At 31.0% G+C, this 14,254-nt stretch overlaps 1 pseudogene; it reads left to right on the forward strand.

Moving 5' to 3' along the window:
- The window catches only part of LOC149373279 (trafficking protein particle complex subunit 4-like), a 32,454-nt pseudogene extending 22,831 nt beyond the window's left edge, over window positions 1–9,623 (forward strand).
- The last annotated feature ends 4,631 nt before the right edge of the window (window positions 9,624–14,254 follow it).

The raw sequence follows: 14,254 nt of genomic DNA on the forward strand, positions 1-14,254 counted from the left end.
ATTCCAATATCAATTGTGAGCACCTTTGAAGAAATATAGGTAATAGCCTTATTAATAATAATAGAAATAGTAATAATAACTACAAATATTGTTTTGGGCTGTCAAACAATGGTAGGAAATACTACATTGACGAAACTTACTTGTACTATACTTAGTTTTTTTTAATACAATTAGGACTTCTGTAAGACATGACAGCAAAAGATTCTAAAGAAAATCAAATTTTTTTTTTAATATTCTGAGAACTTTTTAAGACTGATAAGTAGTTAAACACTATTTTTCAATTGTGTTCGACGTTTAACAATAATTTTTCTTTCAAGAATTCACCTTTGTATAGCTAACAAAATAAATATAAAAACGGCTTTACTGCATTGTACGTTGCTAAGTTGGGAAAATATCTTTGATCTGTTAACTTTTTAATCCATCTCACTAGTATTTGTATAATTATTTTGGAAATCATCAGGAAAGTATGCAGTGACGCTCAAGTCACGCAGTTTTTTTTATGGTCGGTGTCTGCCTTAATTTATGTAAACAATGATTTTAGCCTTACAATTCACAAAACGGTGAATAAATTTAATAGACAAAAGTGTGAAAGAAGTTTTTGAAAATCTAAAATTTAGTGTGGTAGTGTTTAAGGGGGCTCCTTCACGAAAGTTCCCAAACAGAGATGTATTATTTTTTGTAAATAAAAGTCTACTGAATTTAATGGTGGTCTAAATTTTATTTCGAATGGGTCAAAATTTTGAGAAATCCGAGCTCAAAGTTGTAACTATTAGCACGTGTTCCTATGGGATAAACCTAAATTAAAAGTCCCAGCAGACTGAATATATACGTTTTGTAGATGAAGTCTTCCTCTGTAATATGCTGTATTAAAAATTGTGGATAAAGGACCATTTTAGCGAGATATTTGTGATGGAAATAAATAAATAGTGTCCGGGAGGTCAGGAGGTCACGTGGGTAGCAGACGTACTTGTTCACCTAATCGCGCGAGTATTCAAAAAGTTGAGATTGCCTTTCCTCCATCCTCTTGAGACTCTATGGGCGTGGTATTCTTTTTTTTTAGGTGGATTAGAAGGACCATCATCCATTGTTTATCAATTAAATGATTTTAATGACATACAGATACTAAACACTATAGAGGAAGAGTAATAGCAGAAAGGCATACAAACACGACATAAATATACCATATACCTATATATTACATCGCTATACTACACACACAGGTGGTGTACCACTGTACCCTCGTTTGCACTAGACTGGTCAAAACAATAATAAATTTTTCGTACAAAGTTAAACTATACACATAAATATCATTTTTCCCACTTCATACGTTATTAAAAATATCATAATGATTTTCGGACACATTTGTTTATTGAAAAACAAAACTTTATTTTTTATTTGTCTTTGACCTCAGCAGTAGTCGTAGGAGCCCTCTTAAGTACGTTTCAAAAATATTTACCCAACGTTTCATATTCAAGTATTAAATACCAAAGATTGTACAGACGATTTATCGAGAGTACGTTGCACCTAAGCGTGGCTATCATTTATTATTTTTAAATATTATTTCTCATTATTAAAATAGTTTGATTACCTTTAAGTCCCAAGGCTTCGTTGCATTCAAAATTAAATGAGATCTTGTATCATTAATTTAGAATGTAGCTTCCATTTAATGTTTAGTATGTATACTAGAGCTCATTAAATTTTAAATGCAACAAACCCTTGGGATTTACAGGTCGTCGAACTATTTCAATATTCAGAATAATATTGAAAAATAACAGCTAAGGTGCAACGCTCTTTTGATAAATTATCTGTACAATCTTTGGTATTTAATACTTGAATGTGAACCGTTGGGTAAATGTTTTTGAGATGTACTTAAAACTACCACATTAAATTCATTAAATTGTAGATTTTCAAAAACTTCTTACACACTTCTGCCAATTGAATTAATATACCGTTTCGTAAATTGTAAGGCTATAATCGTTGTTTACATAAATTAATGCACACACCAACAAAAAAAAAAAAAACTACACGAATTAAAGATCTCTGCATACTTTTCTGTTGATTTCCGAAATAATTAAGTAATTATGCAAATACAAGCGAGATGGATTTAAAAGTTAACAGCGCGAAGCTATTATCCCAACTTAATACAAATCAATGCACTGAGGGCACGATAAAAAACTGATAATTTCCAATTAAGTACTGCCATTTATTAATCCCATGATTATGAATAATTGTATGGATACTTATCAATTAGTTATTTAATGTAAACGTTTGTAAGATATTAGTTATAAGCACCAATGCCAGAAATATTTTATTTTAATGCATATCATACATTTGTATAAAATCATTGTAGCTGCACATTATGAACACTGTAAATTGCATTTTCTAGCATCTAACTTATGTATGTATTTATTTTATACTAGAACGCTGGTAGGCGAATGTTAGAAATTTTGGCAACAAAAAATTGTAAATATTGCGAAATGCTGTTATAAACGCATGTTCAATCATCTTAAATAATTTTTTAAGACTTAAAAGTTCGAACGTTTCAGGAACAAAATTAAAAAATTGGAAAAACTACTTTTAAAGCAGCCAAATCTTTCATTCAATACCAAAAATCAGTGTTGGTCAATTGCCTGGGATTTTATATCATTGGTAATTGATCAATGTTCTTTAAAAGTATTTAATGATAGAATTGGCTGCTTTAAAAGTAGTTTTTCTAATTTTCTAATTTTATTTCTGGAACATTTTAAATTTAAGAGTCCTCCTACTGCTGTACAAATGTATGCGGAATTTGAAGTTGTGTTAAATACAAGCGTGGTTACAGTATGGCTACCGGCAAGGTGTTTCAGGATTTTTACTTCAAACATTTATTTTAAACAAAAAAACCAACTTTCCTTAATAGTACTCTGGAGCATAGTAAATAAATAAATTCATATTTGTTACTTGTACATAGATGTGAAGTAAGAAAAAAAAAACAACGCACCGAGCAGTATGTTTAGAGAAGTAAAAGGAATTATTAAACAAGAATGTTCCTAAGTAAAATTATGTGAACGAACGTTCTTATGTACTTGTTAGCTTTTGTGTAATCTTCTATATAAAAATTATAAAATATGTATCACTTCTTCAAAAAACGCTTAATGTTAATGTTAAGAATTTTTAATGTTACAAATGTGTGATTATCCATTAGTTTGCATCATTCACAGAATAAATAAGCAAGTTTATTTAGCATGATTTTAATTGATAACAATCTCACTTGTAATACTTTTTTTTTAATACAATTAGGATTTCTGTAAGGCAAGACAGTATGGACAAAGACATCTATTTATACCTTTGAAGAATACAATTCCCTTGGATTTGATTCTCTCCAATCAATTCCAGCTCTCCTCAAGATCTATTCCAATATCAATTGTGAGAACCTTTGAAAAAATATAGACAATAGCCTAATAAATAATAATAGAAATAGTAATAATTACTACAATTATTATTTTGGGCTGTCAAACAATGATAGAAAATACTATACTGACGATGCTTACTTGTAATATACTTTGCTTTTTTTTCAATACAATTAGAACTTCTTTAAGACAATACAGCAAAATACGTACGAAAATACGAAAACTCGCCTCGGGCTTGTCTCGATCTCTCATACACAAGCTTGATCTTATCTTGAAGAGTCTTGACTTTTTGTATAAATACTTAGTCTTTCTTTTTCAATTTAAATTGGAAAAAACAATATTTAAGCGCACACAATTGATGTATATAATACATATAGTGAGATTTAAAATTCAAAATTTTCAAACATTTTTGTTTCGACATACTTTGTATCTGAATTTTCAATTATTGAAGTCAAACAAAAATTCTAAAAATGTTTGTTTCATTGTCCTAAAAGCACATAAAATATCTCTAAATAAATTTGTTTTTTCTTAAGTAGTGATAAAAAATTACTTACAACAATTTAAATCACAAACAACGTTAAATATGGTGTATAGCACAACAAATTGATGGTATATAACTAAAGTTTTCCAAACAATTCTATTATCAACAGCGAATCAAACAATATTACCAAAATTATATTAGTTACCGAAATTCTCGGTATTTCAAAGCCGTAAAGCAACGTGGAGTTAGGTTTGTGGAGTTGAAAATCGATATCTTAATTCTATTGATATACAAACTCGACTACAGTTTTTGCACTTTGAAAACCACATAAAACACAATAACTTTTAAAAGTTAGTTTTTCTCGTACCTTTTTTTTTTAAAGCACAAAATTAAATATAAGATAATGTACAATATTATATTTCCACCATCTGAATGGCAATACCGAAACGGTAGGGTTCAACTATTTGACATGGAAATAAAAAAAATTAAAAAAAGAATTTTTGTATCACGTACCTTTGAAAAATACTTGAACCCCCGAGTTTTGGTGTTACCATCTGGATGGTGGGCCCAAATGTTGTACATTTACTTATTATTTACCTTGTGCTTTTAAGAAATTGGATACGAGAAAAATCAACTTTTAAACGTTATTGTGTTCTATGTGGTTTTTTAAGGGCAGAAACCGACTAGAAACCGATAAAAGTATTTTTTATTAGTTTTTATTGGATACTTCTAATCAGGGTGGGTAATAAAAATTAAATTTTTTATAATACCGGTGAACTATATGGCATTGGTGAACTATACATAACATTGCCAAAAAACGTAAGCTTTTGTAGTTTTTCATATTTTAAACACGTAAAGCAGAGTGACATTAGGTTTATGGAGGTCAAAATCGATCTGTACGGTCTGTTAGAAGGCCAACTCTTTTATTTATAACATTTCATACGAATATCAGTGGCTGACAGTGAAGTTTTATTACTACTATTGGTTTTAAACATATTTTTTACTTTAAATGTGAACAATTAATTGAGGTTATGTATGCGGATGCTTCTACTGAAATACAGTTATACTGGGGTACAAGGTTGAAAAAAGTGCTCCTATTCTGTTTTTGCTGGCAAATTGCTTCATGTGTTAAGTAAAAATTGAATTGTTTATGTCAAATGTTATACCAGGTGGGCCATTTTAATCGATGCAACTAAATAACCGAGTTAGTAATACGAAATAGTTTTTAAGACCAAAGTTGTTCAGGACAAGGGCGATAATGTAAATGTGCTATTAGCATTGACCTTGACCTCAACCTTCAAGGTCACTAAAAATCAATTTTTTAACAGATACTACGGTATTTACATCGGATTTTGAAAGTTTATGTTTGAAACTATTGTTTTGACTAATCGTATCGCTATCTTGTTCTATCATTGGAATGAATTTGAAGACCATTTGTTAGTGTAAAATTTCAAGCTCTTTTAGAATCCAGTATTTAAAATAGCAGTTTCTATTCAAAAAATTTATTTGACTTTGGAAACTTCAGTCATGATAAAAGTTAATAACACACCCGATGGAAGGTGTCTAAGAATTTTACCTAAGAAAAGCACACAATTTTTTATTCGCAATGTTCCAAGATTGATTTGAAAGGATATATATTATTGAAAAACAGGTTTGTGTTTCCTCAGATTTTTGATCGCTTACTTTTTGAAAAAAAAAAAAAAAATGAGAATATATTTTTATTATTTCACCTAAATAAAATACATGCTTATATTATATACAAAAGCTTACTGTGTACAGTGTATATGTATAACCTACAGACATACCCTTGTATACAAGGATAAGTCTCAATCAGCATTTAAGGACGCTTGGGCGATTTTGAATAAAATGCTGGCTAGCTCTGAAATGAGATTATGTAAATAAATTATGCTAGATTTTTTTATGAAAAAAAAAATAAGTAGATCAACAGATTTATCTTCAAGAAAATCGCTTGTCAAAATTGTCATTTTAACACGTAACCTTACAAAACCTGAAATTCAATTGACTACCATACCGCTATAAAAAACTGTGGGCCCACACATCAAATTGGTATATGTTGTTTAGATTATAAAGAATCTATTATTTAAAAAAAAAGGATGGTATCAACACGTTAAATTTTGAGAAAATAGCGAGGAAAGCGTCGAACGTGAGAATTGTTTTGCCATAAAAATTGCAACAGTGCATCAATAAGATGGTGCGCCATTTAAATAGACAACGTACATGAACGCGAATAATGGTACATTCTGTATGCTGGAAATTGAAAAATATTTTTAATTAACTGAAAATAAAATAATGTAGTTATCAAATAAAAATTAACTGAATATAATTAACTTTGTTAAAAGCATTCATTTACTGTTCTACAGCATTTATAACAAATAATGTATATACTATTTTCTTTAATGCAGCTGATCAAAAATTTAGATGAATATTTTGTTGGTGGTAACTCGTGGTTTATTGTTTACATTTTCTTCTAATAGAAATGTCAAACCGTCTAATCCTTCAGTTTCAATTGCTTTCAGAAGCATTGTTTAATCAATACCAGCCTTAGAAATATTTGTTTTTATAATTGGTTTTATATTGTTTAAATCTGTCATTAAATTCTTATATTCTTTGTTTTTTTGTAATCTAGCTTTTGTATTTAATATAAATTTAATCCTTTTTGTATTTTTCACAATTTCAGATGTGTCAACACAAATCTTATGAATAAGTTTTTGTTTAACTAAACATCATTCAACGCATTATGTGCGTTCATAACATCACTTTTATCTAAAAAGTCATTAGATAAATCGACAGATTCCAGTCCAGCACAAAACTCATACATTTTTTAATATCGATTTCCCCAATGACTTTTCCGCATATTATATTGTTATTTCGTTGACGCATGTGTATAATCAGTATGATTGTAAAAAAAATAAAAATAATACAAAGAATCATTTGTATGACAAGTACCCCACAGGGGCCTCTCAATAGATACGACACCAAGCGCCCAAGCCTCCTTAAAAACATGAACTACTCTACGGTACTATAATAAATCTCCCATTGTAGGTGTCCAATAGAAACCAATAAATAATCTTTTTGTAGTTTCTAGTAGGCTTTTGCACCCGTAAAATCAGATAAAAACTAATAAAATTCGAAAATGAATGTTTATTGAAGTTATACTTCTATAGGCGTGTTCTGCCCTACGGAGTAAATCAACGATTTCAAATTGGTGACCTTGAGAAACAGTGTAATGGCAGTGGATTTTGCTTGATTCTCCCACTTCACCCCGCCCCTCTTGATGTACTTCCGGTCTCCCTACGCCACCCAACGTCTAACATCATCATCGCACCACACTATACAACATTATCGCACTACACCACACCATATATTATGAATTTTACTTTTTTTTTTTTTTTTTACCAATTTCTAAAAAAAGAAAAAAAAAGCAGTTTTCGAAGAGATTCGAACCCCGTCCTCTTGCACACTGGGCAAGCCCTTTACCCACTCTGCTATATGAGCGAGCCCGACATAGGAAGTCTGATTACTTCATTTTATCTTACAGTTCGTAACTTATTTTTAGTGTAAATTTTCATTTAATGTGGATTCATTCATTTAGTTTCATTTTACATAAAATAAAAAAGTTATTTAATAAAATATTAATATAAAATATAAATATTTTTTGGTATACGACTTTTTCAAAAATTTGGAACATACAATAATTTATCATTAATTTGTTGCTTTCAAAATAAATAAATTATTGTTCATACAATTTTTTCACATTTTTTCAGAACATTCATAAATGAAAAAGAAAAAATATTTCCATACTGTATAAATACATTAATTGATTTTTATTGCGTTTTCTTCTTTCATAATTTTTCCTTTGTAGTTGAGAACAAAATTCAGAGAGGTGGAAGGAGCGCAAATATATGCTGCAACGCTGGAAATTATTCTTCTCATAAAGATGAACTTACATACACGCTTTTACGCATACTTGGTCCCTTTTTGTTGTGTTACTGAAGAAAAAAAAAAATATAGATGTTTTTGAAAATGAAACAGGTTTATCTAATAGTAATCTTCCATACAAACAAAAAAATGAGAGCTTTATATATATATCTCATGAGAGCGCACGGTGGCTCAGTCGGCTAGGTCGTGCATTGAAACGCGGGAGACCGTGGTTCGATTCCCGGCCAGTGCGACTTTACGGGCAAGTACCTCTGTGATTTTTCACATGTGCTTTTTCACCACGCAATGCTCCTTGAGGAGGGTGTAGGCGACCTCCTCGCAGCATAATTGCCTAATTTCCCCTTACCCCCCTCCCAGTAATGGGAGACCTCCCATCCCTCTTCCCTTCCTTCTCCAAAGTGCTAAGTGCCCATAGTAGTGCCCTTATTAAAGGGGCCGGCCGTAGAGCACTATAATATAGAAAAAAAAATATGTATCTTATCCAATTCAAAGTGATTTTTCCATAAGGTTATATTTTAAATTGAAAATTCTTTAAATTAAAAATGTGAAAAAAGGTACAGTTGAACGATCCGCTATTTTATAAGGGTATTTTTTTTGTGTTGAAAAAAAAAAAAAAAAAAAAAAATATAGATCTATTTGAAAATAAAACAGGTGCACCTAACAGTAATCTTTCATACAAACAAAAAAATAAGAAATTTAAATAGATCTTATAAATCAAATTCAAATTGATTTTTCCATAAGGTTACATTTTAAATTAAAAATTCTTTAAATTGAACATGTGAAAAAAGGTACAGTTGAACGATCTGCTTTTTTATAAGGATATTTCTTGTGTAGAAAGTTTGGGTACTTATTGTTAATAAAATTTTAATTTTAATATTAGTGAGTATACTGATAAAGAATACGAAAAAATCCATCCGTACCGATGAGTGTATGCTGACATGCAGCACTTTAAATTGGTATGAACAACAATAAAATTGTTTTTTAATAAAAATCCTTCTTATTTAAACACTTATATTAATATTGTTTTCGCCGAAGTACCTGGAAGAGAAAAAATTAGTTAGAAAAAAAATTAAGGTAAAAACGAAAAATAAATAATTCTATAGAAGAAGTTACCTATTTTAATTATATGTAAATAACTGTAAAACAAAATATTACATGACTGAAACGACTTTTAAACCTTACATTAAGATGCTCACACAAGTGTGCTGATATAATTGTGTATAACCACAACAATACAAAAAATATAGATTCTCATTTTTATAACTGGGATACAATAAAATAAGACAGCAAAATATGAGGTATTTTTTTAAAAAGCTCAAGTTTACATTGTATCCATATCTGGTGGTTTGATATTCAATCACGATCACAATGTATTAAAGGTGAAGATCGAAAAATTATTTAATGTTCTTTTTGACGTCAAACTTGTCTACAAAAACTAGATAATAGTCGCATATTTTGAACAGAAAGGTAGGATACATATATATTATTTTTAAGTAACTGTAGATGATTAAACTTCCTGAGAAATCTGAAATTTTTATGGTTTCTTATTCTCATGTTTAAAACTTTATTATGACTCTACAGTTGAGTAGGTCGAAAATGACTACGAACGCGAAGATATTCCTTGCTTCAATGTTCTACGTACCCAATCTTTGCCGTCGTCAGTCAACTCAGCCCCCTTTAAGTGGTCAAAGCAGATACATTCTGTTGAAATGCCCATCAGGTATGAATTCTTTGACACAAAGTTACAAATATTTTTGGAAACTGTTGAAAAATTAGGCATAAGTAACGTCTAGAAGGCAAAGGAATTGTAAATAAGACGAGTAGTGTTACAGTTTAATAAGTATTTTTATTTTACAAAAACATATGTGCTATGTATGGAAAAATGTTGAAGATTATACTTCAAAGTAAACTAGTCATTAATTTAGTTTATGCACAAAATCAAGCTTTAACTTGTATAAAATGTACTTTTACAAGTATGGAAAAAAATCTATAATTATATATTTCAATCAATTGTTATCATAACAAACAACAGTAAACTTGTTAGAAATCTAATATAACTAAGAGTCATATAATCATTTTGTAATACGCTTAGTAAACGTGTCATTTATCTGTGATAAGTAATAGCTGTTCATAAATGACACAATGTTCTGTATGCTCTCTTTCCATCTCCATCTCTAATCTGGAACAAACAGAATACCATGGATGAGTTTAATTGCTATGATATTTGAACAATGTTTACTACCTTAATTACACGACAAATAAAATAACTTATTTTTTTAGGTCAGAAAAGTGGTGGATCTCCTACTACATGTAAATATAAACTAAAAAATTTGAGCCTCAAGTCCAACTAATTAAATTTAAAAACATCTATTTATACCTTTGAAGAATGCACTGCCCTTGGATTTGATGCTCTCAAATTAATTCAGGCTCTTCTAAAAATCTATTCCAATATCAATTGCAAGAACCTTAAAAAAATATAGACAATAGCCTAACAAATAATAGTAGTAGTAATAATAATAATAATGATAATAATGATAATAATTATAATTATAATAATAATAATAATAATAACTATAACTATCATTTTGGGCTGTCAAACAATGGTAGGTAATACTATACTGATGATGCTGTCAAAACGCCATTCATTTAAGGTGGCTCCAGTGTCCTCAATGTTAAAATTATAAATAACCCAACCTAGGTTAATAAAATTGAATTATATTCTTTGAATTCCCATCTTTCTATTCGTATAAAAAAAATGAAGGTTGACGATGAAAATTGTAAGAAATCATGCTTACAAAATCGTAGTTTTAAGACGGGTTAGATAGGAAATGCAAGCTTACGCGATTTACAACCTACTGCTGCACTTATATAAATAACCCGTAAGGTGTAAAAAACATACTATCTTGTATATATTATTACGCAGTTTTCGATGACATGAGAAAAGTGTCTTGTTATCGAACAAAATCTTTAAATAATCGGAGACTAAGTATACAGTAGCGAGTGCAAGTCAGCTCTCAGCTGTCTGCATTCTACAGAGTACATATATATAGGTATAACTACTCTTGAACTTAGGAGCGTACCGTAACAGTTCATCAATTAGGGCACCATAAAACTTTTTTGTTTTTTTATATTGACTCACTAAAGTAACAGATAAAATGTAGAATATGGCTTACAACAGTCTCTACGATAATTTTATACCATGTTTTAAAGAAAATAATGATTAATTTTAGTCTCCCCATTTTGATACGGCACTAGGCGCTGGAGCCACCTTAATAATGACGATTCAGTATAAAAAAAAGGGAATGAAATCAAAAAAGACATTAATGAATGGAATGAAACGATAAAAAAATAAAAAAGGTAATTAAATAAAAATAAAGGAAATAAAATTTTTAAAAAACAAGTGAAAAAAAGAAGATTAAATAAAAAAAGAAATGAAATCAACAAAATTTTAAAAAATGAAAAAAATTAAAAGAAACAAACCAGGGGATATAAATCGGTCATGGGACCCATGGTAAGAATGAAGTTCTTCAAACATGAGTATGAGTGCCGAACAATAGTTAAACATGAGATGTGTGTCGAAAACCATCATAAAGTAAAGGAACACAATTTCTCAGGTAACAAGGGGGTCGCGAGACCGATAGGAAGAACGAAGCTCTATGAGAATAAGTACTGCATTTATGTAGTTCAGTAAAATAAAAACTTGAAAAACGAATAAAAAAATTAGTTCAGTACTCACGATGTTTGAACTTCGTGAGTACTGAACTAATTTTATTTTAGTGATTTACCGTTGGATATAAAAAGCATAATAATCACCAGATGGCAGAAATCCACAGAATCAAATGGATTAAGATTAATGTTACTTTAAATGACTTAAAGTATCATCTTATAACTATTGCTAAGAACCTCAAAAGAATCGTCCTTTCAAAGACTTCCAAGACAAAGTCTCTTCTCCAGTATGCCTTACACGCGGGTAAAATCGTTTTAAAAAGAAAAAATTATTCTGTGTCCTACATAAAGCGAACTTATTAAAACAATATGATTTCTGACTAGCATATAAATTAAGTCATCAAAGCAAAACAGCCATTCATATTATGCAGCATATGAACGCCTCAAACGACAAAAGCAACAGCCTACATAGATGACTGGCTACGACGTGGTTGGCTAAGCATAGCATTTAATAAAAATGATACTGATGAAACTTTTTCCTGTACATTCTTATGTATTTGGAGAATAAGATGTTTAACAAAACAAATTTTATAAATCATGCGTGTTTTGCGAGTCTAGTTCTTTAAATCATGTACATTTGCATAAACTGATTTAAAAAATAAAACAAAAAATGTTAAACAATCATTTTCCTACCACGCCACATTTTACATTATCATGCAATGCGCTCGATAACACAAAAAATTTTTTTATGCGTGTAACTACCACGTGCACAAGCTGCACACGATTTCGCACATTCAAACAGCGTGCCCATCCAGCGCAACAGACGACTTATACACATTGCATAACACGCAAATTCAAACTGCGTTGCAGGTCAGCAGGTGGAGTACGTGGCACTACAGACGCTAATGCACATTGCAGCGCGCATAAACTGAAACAGCGCGCGAAAACTCAAGCAGCGCTACAGGTGGCGCACGCAACCTCAAGCAGCGCACGCAGAAGAAGTGCGAGGAAGCTACAGCTCCTGCTCGCCCATTAGCTGTAGGAGGGACTACTCCACACGCAAAGAGGGGTCTGTTTACCGCGGAGAGAGAGTAAGCCGAAATCACCTAGCGATTCAAGCTCATCTGAGTAAGTATTTGAGACTACATACGCCGCAGATATAATTTCACATCAATGTGGCTTTTTAAAATAAGACCCATATTGATCCACACAAATTTTTTTGGAGACTAATTTGTAAACGTCACCGTCTTTGTTATTCATAAAATAATTAACCAAATTTTTATATTTATTGCTAAGATTTTGCGAGTTAAATGTCCATTTAGTACTGACTCATAAGCTATTGCATTTAACACTTCGAAATTATAAAATATTGGTACCTGTGTAAGCCCTATTAAACTCTTTCTTATATCAACTAACGCGGGAACACGATAAGCTAAGTTTGAGAAAGCAGTATGTGTATGCGGGTCTATGTACGTAAGGCATAGAAGTGTGAACTGGTCGCAAGTGTGAGCATGTGAAGCGAGCGAGGAGCGAGCAGTCCGCGTGTAACTGCCAACTAGCGCACACATATAGTTAGGAGCATTGAATAAATAAATCATTATATATTACATCCCCAGTGTACTCCTCATTAATTTAATCCCTAATACAAATATACAACAAATGGCAACGAGGAAGTGCTGAAATAGTGCGGTCAACTTTATATGGCATGCTGTGCGCCTTTGGGTAGCATGGTCTGTGATTTCATTTTAATTTTTTTTCGGTGTAATTGAGTATGAAATTCCTCGTTCTTGTGAGCTAAAATGACTACAGCGGGACGATTTACCATACCTACAAATACGACTACAACTGCTATTACGTACATGCAATCTTCATTATTACATGTGGAGTCTTTCGTCCCAGAAACTTCAGAATGGTGCAGATGGCTACAGAGACTGGAAGGAGTTTTCTCAATCATGAAGCTGACACCAGAAGAAAAGGTTCCACCTTTACTACGTTTCATGGGTGAAACCACGTTCAATAATTTGTGCAACAATATTGGAGTGGAAAATCCTTACCAAAAATCATACGACACCCTGAAAGAAAAGTTAAAGGAGTTATATACTCCAGCAGTACTCGAGATCGCAAAAAATTTTCAATTTATAAAGCAGAAGACAGTTACCAGGAGAATATACACAAGGCTACGCAAATACTTTTACAAAAATGAGTCATACATGCATTTTCGGAAGTTTTCAAGAAACCACTTAATGAAACCAGTTTGTTTACGGTATTTTAAATCGCTGGATATAAGGCCAACTTTTAGAAATAAAAGAGGTAACTTTTACAAAGGCTTTACAAATAGCATTAGCAATGGAACTTTCCGAGAAGGAAGCAAATACGCGGCTCCGATCATAAAGCCAATAAGTGTAAGTTACCAGTGACTATTAAGTGCAATTTCTGTAGTAAACAAGGACATTGAGCAAAAATGTGTTTCAAGAAAAGAAATTTTCTTCCCTGATGGGATCTAAAGGCCAATACAATACATTTCACAAACGTTAAATACAACACAAAAAATATAGTCAGATGGATAAAGAAGCGTATGCCATTGTTTATGCTATAAAAAAATTTCATCAATACCTCTACGGGAACAAATTTACATTAAGGACGTTGCTCTGATTATGAAAATGATTACAGAACTTGACGAAACTTGAAAGTATGATAGATTAAACCATTCTGAACTCGCTTACGTTTTTTGGGCATACCTTATAATACTAAAAAAAGA

The sequence above is a fragment of the Copidosoma floridanum genome, unplaced genomic scaffold, assembly GCF_036245765.1.
Source record: "Copidosoma floridanum isolate Cflo_tuat_1 unplaced genomic scaffold, Cflo_Japanese_pri ptg000034l, whole genome shotgun sequence".
Classification (NCBI taxonomy): domain Eukaryota; kingdom Metazoa; phylum Arthropoda; class Insecta; order Hymenoptera; family Encyrtidae; genus Copidosoma; species Copidosoma floridanum.